This window comes from Egretta garzetta, unplaced genomic scaffold (genome assembly GCF_000687185.1).
Source record: "Egretta garzetta isolate BGI_Z169 unplaced genomic scaffold, ASM68718v1 scaffold163, whole genome shotgun sequence".
Lineage (NCBI taxonomy): Eukaryota > Metazoa > Chordata > Aves > Pelecaniformes > Ardeidae > Egretta > Egretta garzetta.
Window position 1 is genome coordinate 3,781,615 of NW_009259308.1, and position 10,816 is coordinate 3,792,430.

General features: G+C 45.5%; 1 protein-coding gene across 2 annotated transcripts in view; it reads right to left on the reverse strand.

Moving 5' to 3' along the window:
* Nucleotides 1-10,816, reverse strand: part of PDE4B (phosphodiesterase 4B) — a 193,386-nt gene that overhangs the window by 27,921 nt on the left and 154,649 nt on the right. The window lies entirely within an intron of this gene.

Consider the following 10,816-nt stretch of genomic DNA (forward strand, 5'->3'; position numbering starts at 1 on the left):
CGCCCCGCCGGGCCCCCAAGCCTCGCCGGAGCCTGCTCCCCGGGGGCCCTGCCAGTCCTGCTCCTTAATCCCACCTGGTCCTGCTCCCTGCCAACTCCTGTTCCCCAACACCCCTGGTCCCGCACCCCAACCTCACCTTGTCCTGCTCCCCAATCCCACCTGCGCTGATCCACAATCCCACCAGCTCCACCCAGTCCTGCTCCTTAACACCACCAACTCATGTTCATTGCCAGCTCCTGCTCCCCAATGCCCCCAGCCCTGCTCCCCAATGCCCCCAGCCCTGCTCCCCAACATCACTTGGCCCTGCTCACCAACGCCACCAGCTCTGCTCCCTGACCTGGCCATCCCTGCTCCCCAGCACCCCTGGCTCCCCAGTCCTGCCGGCTCTTGCTACTCACCAGCCTTGACCCATCAACTCCACCAGCCCTGCACCCCGATGGTCCTGCTCCCCAGTGCCATCTGCTTGTGCTCCCCAGCAGGCCCTGCACCCCAGCCTTGCCAGCCCTACCTCCCAACCCTGCCAGTCCCTGCTCCCACCGAGCTCTGCTCCTTGACCCTGTCAGCAGGACAACATGCTCCTGAGTGGCTCTCAGCGTAAAAGTTAAGGTTTACATAAGCGGATACAGTGAATCATAAAATCTCCCCATGAATGTAACTGCTTCTCATAATACCAGTGACATATGCTTACCCCATAAATCTGTCAAAGTTAATGGATTCAGCATTTCTAATGGCACTGGCTGAGCAGGTAACAGTGACATCAGAGGTCAGGATTGCTATGATATACACTCAGCAAAGTATCTGCTGTATAGCACATACGCTGCGTACACGTATGCCCCATACATGTGTGTGCCACTGCCCTCCCTACCAAACGCTCGCTGGGACTGCACAGGGTGTGCTCCCCGCAGGGCTGCCACCCGCTGCGGCCCCCGTCTCCTTTGGGGACAGAACTGCACCTCCCGCCGCTATCTGCCTTCGTAAGGATAGATCCTCTTCATCATCTGCCATATCCATAAAGCAGTGAACTTCATTAACAAGCGTTGTATAGAGACCGTACGTTCAATGTTTGAAGCTACATGGCAGAAAATAGTGCTGCCAAAGAGTAATTCAGCAACGAGCTCGCAGGGAGCACTTGGCACAGACATGTTTTAAAGATTCAGTAAGTCTGAACCTTTGTGGCGCTGAAAGTTAATGGTTCTTCTGTGGTCATAGAGCTCCACGCATGGCAGGTAATCTCGTTCTTGCATACTTCTGTGATACTTATATCAAAAAGCAGGTGCAAATAGCCAAAACACACAGAACTTGGGTGTATTTTCCTTTCTAACATGCGTATTCTCTATCAACTACTTTACTATGTAAATTAGTTGACCTGGAAGGGCTCAAATTCCTTGTAGTAGAAAATGTTTGCATTGATAAAACACAGGCTAAATCATTATTTTAGGAACAGGAAAAAAATCACCTCCTCAGACAAACTAAAGAGGAGCTGACCATATGTTTGAGTATTGAACCGTACTGCGTTATTGTAACGTGTGCTCCTGCTCTAAGACTTCTCGGCAAGCAGGATCACAGCATGCAACCACGGCACGAGCTACGTGTGCATTCCTGTAGCAGAAGGAATAGGCTCACTGTGGCACTAGACCCTAATTTAAGCCATTTGGGGATTTCCAACCTTGCCCAGGGTCAGGGCTGCAGGACCTGCTGCCCCTGTCACTTCAATTCAAGCCTTCACCTCCAAAAGAACCACCAGGGCAATATAAGACCAAGAACAGAAACCTACACTTGATATAGAAGGGCTTATTTTCCCCAGAGCGAGAAAGGGCCAGGCTATTCCCTTACTTTCAGTAAGTAATCTGAGTTTTGTGTAACAAAAGGGGGGAAAAAAAAAACCCAAACCATCAAGGAACGATATTGGATATTATGGAGAACAACGCAAATTATGAAAAAAGGAAACTTCAGGGCTTAGGTACAGAGTGAATGGGTTTGGCACTGGGCTACTGCCAGCTCTGAATTATTTAAATTTTTATTTTTACTTTTTAGAAGATGAGATAAAAATACAATGAATGTTTTATACATTCTAATTTTTTTTTTTTTTTGAATTTTTAGCACAGTAGATGTGGAGAGTTGTGCAAAATGACCCCTTCCTTCTCCCTGGGGGTTCGCAGTGTGTGAGCTGCCCTTCTGCTCCGTTTCAGTGAGGCTGCCTGAAGGAAGCCTATGAACAGTGAGGATCCCTTCAAGGCTGAAGTGTGGTTTACTCATGTAAAAATATGAGTATTACCACTTACTTCAGCCTTTTCAAGGAAAACATTTAGAGGACAATAGATTAACGACTTAAATGCAGGTGTTTTGAAAACTGCCACTTAGAATATCTCTAGTCATTTTAATGGGAAAGATATAGTAAAGTGATAGTAAACAGTTCTTGCTATAGTAAACAGTTCTTGCTAAGTATCATTTTAAGGGGGGAAAAAAAAAAAAGGTGAGATCTGCTACTGTTCAAAAGCTGTTTAGTGCCCAGTCTAGAAGAAGCATATTTCCACATAAAAGCACTGTTAATGTTTCCTTCAGAACTTGCTTTTTCTGACACTACACCTGCACACTTCCACTGGCAGGCCCACAGCTCCATCTGGGTCTTCAGGACCCAGGGAAAGATACATCACTTGCATCCTTGGGCAGCTCTTCTTGAATTCTTAAGAGTCTTTTGGTTTGACTAATCTAAACATTTTTTCACTCATTTTCTTAAGGAAATGAGTCTTGTGAAATGAGGCTCCGATGGTGTGCCCCCCTCCAGGTGTCTGCATGTCTTTCAGCTTGTCCACCCTCCCTGCCCTCCTTCCTCAGTCGTTTCTGAACCTGCCAGTGAGTTTTAGCTCAGTTTGCTTGGCCAGTAAGTGCGTCAAAGATACCACATTCATATGAATTTCAAGAAATTAGACAGTCAGTTAGAAGAAAAGACACTATCTTCCTCAACAGACGGAAGACAGTCCACGCTCAACCCGCTTTAGAAACCCGGTGACCGTCTCCCAAGCCACTTTCTAAGTGACCCAGCCCGAGACCAATCACCCTGGAAACCCCAGTTCATATCAAACTGGCCCTCCTTGGGAACACGCAACTCTGCTAACTCCCTGCTTGTTCACTTGTTGTGACTATTTACAAATAAATTCTGAAAGCACTGGCTACGATTCCACAAGATAAGGCTAAATTTGTACCAGGTGTTTTTGAAAAACAGCATGTAAAATTAAAATACATACTCCAAGTCCGTACTGAAATGTTGTAAGATACACAGCTGTCCAAAAATAACCATCGGATTTAAAGCCAATTAGAAGTCACTCTTCTATGTCTGTAATAACTTTCTGTGGGAATGATCTTGAAAGGGAGTAACAGATTTTTCTAACTTTCTTAGTAGTTAATACTCATGGATATATACCACATTCATCACTTTTGAATATTTTAAAATTAACAGTACGTTTTGGTACTGATTAGGGAAAACATACTTCATAGCAGAACCCCACACAGAGCTCTGGAGAGGGGGCAGCTCCTCCCTTCCTGACGCACTGCACCACCTCCCACCCTGCTCAGTGGTCCTGCAGCATCAGCCTCTGCAGATGGCACAGCCAGTGCTGCCTTACACGATATAGCACGATACATGATATAGCACGATACATGAGGGTACGATACACTCTCGATAGCCCACGATGCTTCAGTGCCAGCACTGCCTACAGCAGTAGCATTTGCTTCTGCAGAGGCGGCAGTGTGGGGCACAGGAGGGGACTGGAAGTGATGGGGGGGGGGGGTTAAAATGCAAATGGGAGAACAGAGGAACTCTACAAACTCAGGGGGAGAAGCAAAAGAAGTGTCAGAGGAGAAGGATGAAGTGCATCGGGATTCTCTCGCTGAGTGGTATCCAATGTCACTACAGGGATTCAAATAAACAGTAAATAGAGGTTTAGATGCTACATGACATGTTCTCTCCCTGAAGCCAAGGTGAGTGTCCCATAGATGTCAGGAGTGCCAGAAACACTCTTAAACCTTCTCTGCTCACAGACTTCGATAACCTTCCTGGTACAGCTCATGCACGTGGTCACTTACGGAAGCAATCCTACGATTTCTGGATATGGTCTCCTGGAATACTATATGACACGTCTTCAACTGTATCACATTTCAGTTTATATTTGGGTGTTGCATAACCAAGCCCTTACCCGTAAAATTATAACCGGCATTTCTGCCACTTTTTTAGTGTCCTACGTGACATCATTTCTGAGACAGTATAAAGAACTATTTAACAAAAGGAGTTCGTTTCAGTTTTCAAATATTGCATGGTGTTTGTACACGACTTTCAATCCCGATGGCAATTTAGCAAGAACTGAGGTGACATTTCGTCACAAGACCTGATTTGCTGCCAGTCCATCAGAGGACAGACTGGCTGAGCCTTCAGAAGCAGCACACTGTTTTATATTTTTCCTTTGGCACTTAGAACGCTCTAACGTACTTAAATGCAATTCATTTATGTGCCAGTGTTCTGCAACAACTACATTTTTGGTATTTTTTGCCATCTATTTCTTTTTCATCTCTGTAAGATGATGGAACATACAGTATCTCTCACTAAAGAAGTGACTTAGCAAGCCCATTTTTAGAACCTTTTTCCCATCTACTGGCTTAGCCATGCTATTGTTTTCTCAGGGTGAGAGCTGCTAATGAATATGGACTTGATGCTTTTTTTGTTCTTGAATACCTGCAAACTGAAAGGCTTTGGAGATCATCCTCCTTCCTGGGAGTGGTTCAGCATAAGAGCAAATGTGCATTTTGTCAGAAGGTCTGTGATGTGTCACAGATGAGAAGGGGACTTAATATGATGAACTCTTGCCTGATGCTCCCCCAGCAACCCCATCTGTACCATGCTTCTCTGCAGCACAGAGCTACAGCCCCTCGCCGCTGCATGGCTGTGCACGCAAGCCCCCACGCTGGCCGGGATATCTCTGAGCACGAGGCCAATGTTATCTGCAACTGCAGCCCTGCAGTCTGGTTCCTCTCTTAACCCACAAACTCACTGTCCCCCATCCTGTTATCCAAACACACTGAGCCCCACAAGGCAGCAAGGCGGGATGGGAGGCAGAGAGCCTAGTCCTCAAGCTGCAGGAGTGAATGGTGGCTTTGCCCTTGCCTTACACAGGAGATAAACCAGGTTAGGACACACTTTGAAACTAGAGCCAAATGCCAAAATTGAAAGTGAGTTTTTCTCTCTCCTGACTCCCTCACGATTCTCTCTTGTCACCCTAATCCCTTTTAAATAAACACATTAAGACATAGCAAGTCTTGCTTCCGGCAGAAAGTGTAAAGGCTAAAAAGTTTTAACAGTGGCCAAAATACCAGATCCCAAACAGGTGAGTTGAAAAAGTTCGAGAGGAGTTGCAGTTCTCCTTTTTGCTTAGTAGAATATTGCAGGTGCCAAATAACTGAGTTTTCCATGATCTAGCAGGCTAACATTCTGTCTTGTGGACAGATTGACCAATCTGGCAGGCGAGAAACGTTGAATGCAAATATTTGCACACATCTTTACAAACTCAGCTCCCCTCAGCTCTTAAAGATCAAATTATGGACTGACTGTACTGATAAAAGACTTTATTCCTAATTCCACAAGGAAAAGAAATAATTACTTCTAATGGATTGTAACTTCACACATAAACCTTAGGCATGTAGAGTTTTAAAACTCTTAAACCCCCCCCCCCCCCCCCCCGCCCTGAATACTCCTTATCAAAAAGGGCTGCTTTCTGTGCCAAGAAATTCAAAGAGAAACTTTTACAATGAAGGGTAAAAAGCAAGTCGTTGCAGTTTACAGCGGTCTTCCCATCTTTAACACAGCGTATCTTATTCCACATGTAAAGCCACTTGTTTACAGTGCCAGTAAGACATCTTCTGGGTTATTTACTTTTAATTGCATCCTGGCTGCAATAAATTGGAGCTATTTATAATTATAAACTTCTTTAACATTTGAGGCTGTCCTTCCCACAAGCACTCCGCGCTCAGTTCCAGCCTGTCTTCATAGCAGCAATTCATCTGAGACTCAAGGGACAGCCACTGAGGTCACCAAAATGCCCGTTTTCCAGTGATTTCAGTTGATTTAATAAAAAATATTATCACTCTATCTTAATCTTACCTCAACAATTCAGACTTGGGATCAAGTCTGTTCATTTAAAAGTAAAATTAATAAGAGCAGTTGCTCACTTTTGCCTTGGAAAGGCTTTAATACTGGATCTGTTCCCAAACCCAGTATGTACAACGTGGCAATAGGCAGGCACTGAAATGTTCCCCGCATGTTTAACAAACTGATAAAATCCAGCAAACCTGAAGCAGACAAACACTCATAAGAAACAAAAGATTAAAAAACAAGTATTACAGAGGAAAATGCTTCCTAACTCCCACTAGTGCCAGGGGAACAAATGGTCAATAATCAGTAGATTTGGTGAACTGAGCTCCACTATGGCTCTTAGGTGAGCTGGGGCTTTTGAAGTCCTTACGTCCTTGTATGGGAACATGTAAATGTTTATCCTGGTGCATGAAACTGCTTGCAGGCACTGAAAACTCTGCTTTAGGAAATGTTTGAAAGCACATTCCCAGGCTCCTAACTTCTAGAAGTGCTTGAAAGTAACATTAAGGGTGCAATTTTAAGATGTACATACTTCTCAGTGTGAATCTATAGGACACAACCCCCGTCCCAGAGGTTTGAGGCACATTTGAGTATTTTGCTTATTTACAGATATTTAAAATAATGTATAAAGTAAAAAAAAAAAAAGAAAGCAAATTCAGGTATGGACATTTCTTAAAAATTGTAACAATATAAGTTATGAGTATTTATCGCTTAGAATTCATCAGAGGACTTTAAGACAACCCATTTTTAATTATATAACATACTATATTTATTATAGATTATCATAATTGTTGTCATTATTATAGATGACAAAAAAAGATTAGGAAGAGAAGGGAGATCCTCTAGTTAATCATATGAATGACATATTATTATTCTGTGAGCGGTATAGATATCATTAATGTTTACTGAAGGCTTCATTTACATTTCTCAGTCCTTGACGACTAATGACTAAGAGCTTATATCTAAGAGCTTATATCTAAGCAAGCCGGCAGAAGTCCCCTCTGTGGGATCCTCGCACATGGTCTGATCCACAATAGACTGACCCACCAGCTGAACTCATCTGTGCTTCAGCTCAGCTGAGACCCATTTGATTGTAAGTCCTGATGGAGGTTAGAGGAGAGAAAAAGAAAGTGAGAAGGCAAAGGAGAAGGAAAAGGAAAAGCAAAAGAAGGGAAAAAAGGGAAGGTGGCCCATGTGATTTAACAAGGTATTCATGTGGTCAAGGCTTAGATAAAAGTCACATAGATCCAAATCACCAAAGGTGCTCCCTCCAGTTCCCTTCAACAGAAGAATAGGGCTATTTTAACTTCAGAAGGTGAGATTCGTTACATGCCCTGCAATAATTACTAGCCAGTGTCTAGCATCACTCTAAAACCCAGGAGCATGGAGCATGTTCAGTAAAACAGGTTTATCAACGAACAACATGCCAAAACTTGATAGAATAGGGACTTGTGCAGGCTGTCAGCCATTTACCCTTTGCCTTCCCTAATGTATCTGTGGTTGCTTACAGATTGTGTGGACATGTTTACATATTTATCCCTGACAATGCTGAGTGAATAACTGACACCAAATAATTTATTTGCTTAATGTATCCTGTTAGTACATTCATGACTGCCCATGAGCAGAGAGCTATTTCCTTGAATTAAGCCGTTGTTCTAAACAGATCCAACAAATATAGTTGAGAAAATTGTTCTGTAGATGGGTTTGAAAATTCACAGGAAACAAAATCAAAGACAGAGCACAACTGCAGTGATTCATTTAAAATCTACAGTGAAAATGTCCAAGTCTGATAGTACCATCTTATAAACTGCAAGCACTGAAAAAACCCCGTGTCCTGTAATTAGAGGTTTCTTTTATAGATGCCCTGTATGTTTTTCAATATCCAGGGTGTCTATGGACCAGATTTTCAACTTTTTCTCAAGCACAAAAGCTAGAAATGTACGTAAAAGAAGGTACTATTCAAAAGCAAGATGTATCCAGCAGAACTACCCAACACCACACGTGCCGGCAATGCTGCCAGCGCATGAACATGTTCCCTCTTGTAGGTTTATGGACACTTGCGCACTCCCAGTCCGCTGGACCGCGGGGCTGGAATTACAGAGTAATCTAAAATCATGGGAACGACAGAGTATTGAGATGCACTTCCCCCGCCCCAACATTTCATTGTATGCAATGAAACTAATTATATCTTTTGCAAAGATAAGTGCAGATGTGCTAAGAAAGGCACAAAGCCCCAGCACCTGTGGAACAGGTGGAGCCAGTATGTTCTTGAGCAACTCCCTGAACAAATGGACGATCCTGCCCTTCTCCCCCCTCCTGATTGTATTTTTGGGACTCCAGTTCGACCAGTAACTCTAGCTGTCCCCTCTCACATTTCTCACACCTGCAGCTATACTGCAGCCTCTCTCCGGCATCCAAGGGAGGTGGGAGTAAGAGCAAAGGGCTCCTCATTCACTTCCCAGCATAATGCAGCCGTGCTGGGCACCGGGAGAGACGTGGAGCAGGGCCAGCGGGTGCCGGAGCTCAGCTGGGGACGGGCAGGCTGCAGACGGCGTGGGCACGGACACTGCATGCAAATGAACAGAGCGCGGCATGTCTCAAAGTAACGCTTTTAGCAAAAAGCTACTTCAGAAACGTGGACTTTTCTGCTAATACATGAGATGTGGTAATAGAGGCCAGGATAGTGAAGCCCCTGCAAAGAGAGACAATGGGATTAACTGGCAAAGCCATTGCTAGAGGTACACTGAAGAGGTGGCACTGGAGGAGATCCAGCTGTGGGGGAACGCAGACAAAATCTTAACACAGGCTCAAAAGCAGCAGAAACAATGGAGTCTGTATTCAGAGATGATAGAGGAAGATAGAGACAAAAAAAAAAAGTGAAGTGAAAGCTTTCCACTGCTCATTGCGAAAAATGCCAGGAAATGAGTGAGATGCTGCTGCCAGGAATAACGCTTGTAATACTGAAATTGTTGACGAAAATGTTTGACATGTGCTACAATCTCAGGCAAAATAAGGCCAAGATTTTGGGGGGCATTTTTTGAACTCTTCTGTTACACTGCTGAGGAGTCTGGCATTATAAGTTCCCTAATTAAAGACAGGTCCTTTCTGGGACACACCATTTCAGCTGCCCAGAAAGGCTGCTGGGAAAACTCAGCCCCTAGAAAAATGCCTCCAAAATTGCTGAAGGCGCCAAGGCAGTGATTAAAACAGCACCCGCCAAGAACATCGGGGACACATCCAGGTTCAAATCGGAGGACTCCAGGGAGCAAGCAGAGACACCGCACCAAGCAAAGGCACAGAGACCACGGAAAGCAGCATGAAAGGGAGAAAGAAAAAACCTCCTGCCTGTAGAGAATGACACAAGACCAAACCGCTTCACATCCCCTTGCTGCAGCCATCCCAAGAAGGAAGAAGCCACAGCTCATTTAACCACTGAAGCGGAGGCTTCCAGTGATGGGAGGAATGCCTGCAGCATGACTCGGCCACGACGCGAAGCACAGGAGACGTCTGCTAGTCACTCAACTGCCATAGTAGCAGTGATGTTTCTGAGTCAACAGCCAACACGCTCGCTGCCCGATCACTGAGCCAGCTGCAATGTAATTTGAGCAACGCCGATAAGCAGTAATATTAGCCTGGAGAAATGTCACTGGGCGGGGTGTGGGGGGGGCGCTCATCTGAGCTATCTTTAGCTGTCTAAAAGTTAATCACCTAAGCTCCCCGCACAGTCAGTGGAAAGTGGCTGGGACCTCCAAGGGGTGATCCTGGTCTATTCTCAGCATGACTGCTGCAATGGGCTGAATCACCCTCCGGAGGTGCCTGTCGTTCTCCATTAACTGCAGAAGGCACCTCTCTACCGCAGAGTCACATAAACTGGCTGGAAGGGACCTCCGGAGGTCATCTGCTCCAGCCTCCCACTCAGAGCAGGACTATCCCCAGCTAATCAACATCAGCCTGATGCTCAAGTAGCTGCAGGGCACTGACAGACACCCCACGCCCTTCCTGCCATCAGTCACCAACTGGACACACAGCCTTCATCACCACCCTTAGGGCCTGGTGGTCCAGCAATACCCAAACCTGTCAACAGCCTGATTGTCCAGCCAATGCCGCCTCAGCGTCCATGTGGGAATGCTGTGGGAAACAGTGCCAAAGTGCTCATTGCAGCCAGGTATACCCACTCACAGCTCCCCCCATGTCCCCACAGCCAGGCCATCCCCCTAGCCCTTGGAGAAGGGGGTTGGGACTTTCAAGCATAATTTGCCCTTCGCAAATCCATGCCTACCATTCCCAATTCACTTTCTTGTCCTTCATGTGTTTGGAAAGACTCCAGTGGACACCCTCAGTGATGTCTCCAGTGACTGAAAAGAGTCTGACTAGTCCATAGTTCCCCAGATCCCCTTTGCCTTCCTCAAAGACAGACCCTTTTGCTGTTGTCACAGAACTTCCCAAGCACCACATTTTTTTTGTGAAGGACACACAGTGATATTACAGTCACATCATCCAGCTTTTCCAGTTTGAATCCTGCCCAACACTGTGGACTTGAACACATCCACCTCCTCTAGGTTGCCCCCTTATTGCTCTCTATCCCTCTCCTCAAGCAGGCTGGTGGGCGCTGGGGCCTGGGCACAAGGCTCTGTCTGCGAAGACTGAGACAAAAAAGGCACAGAGTACTTCATCCTT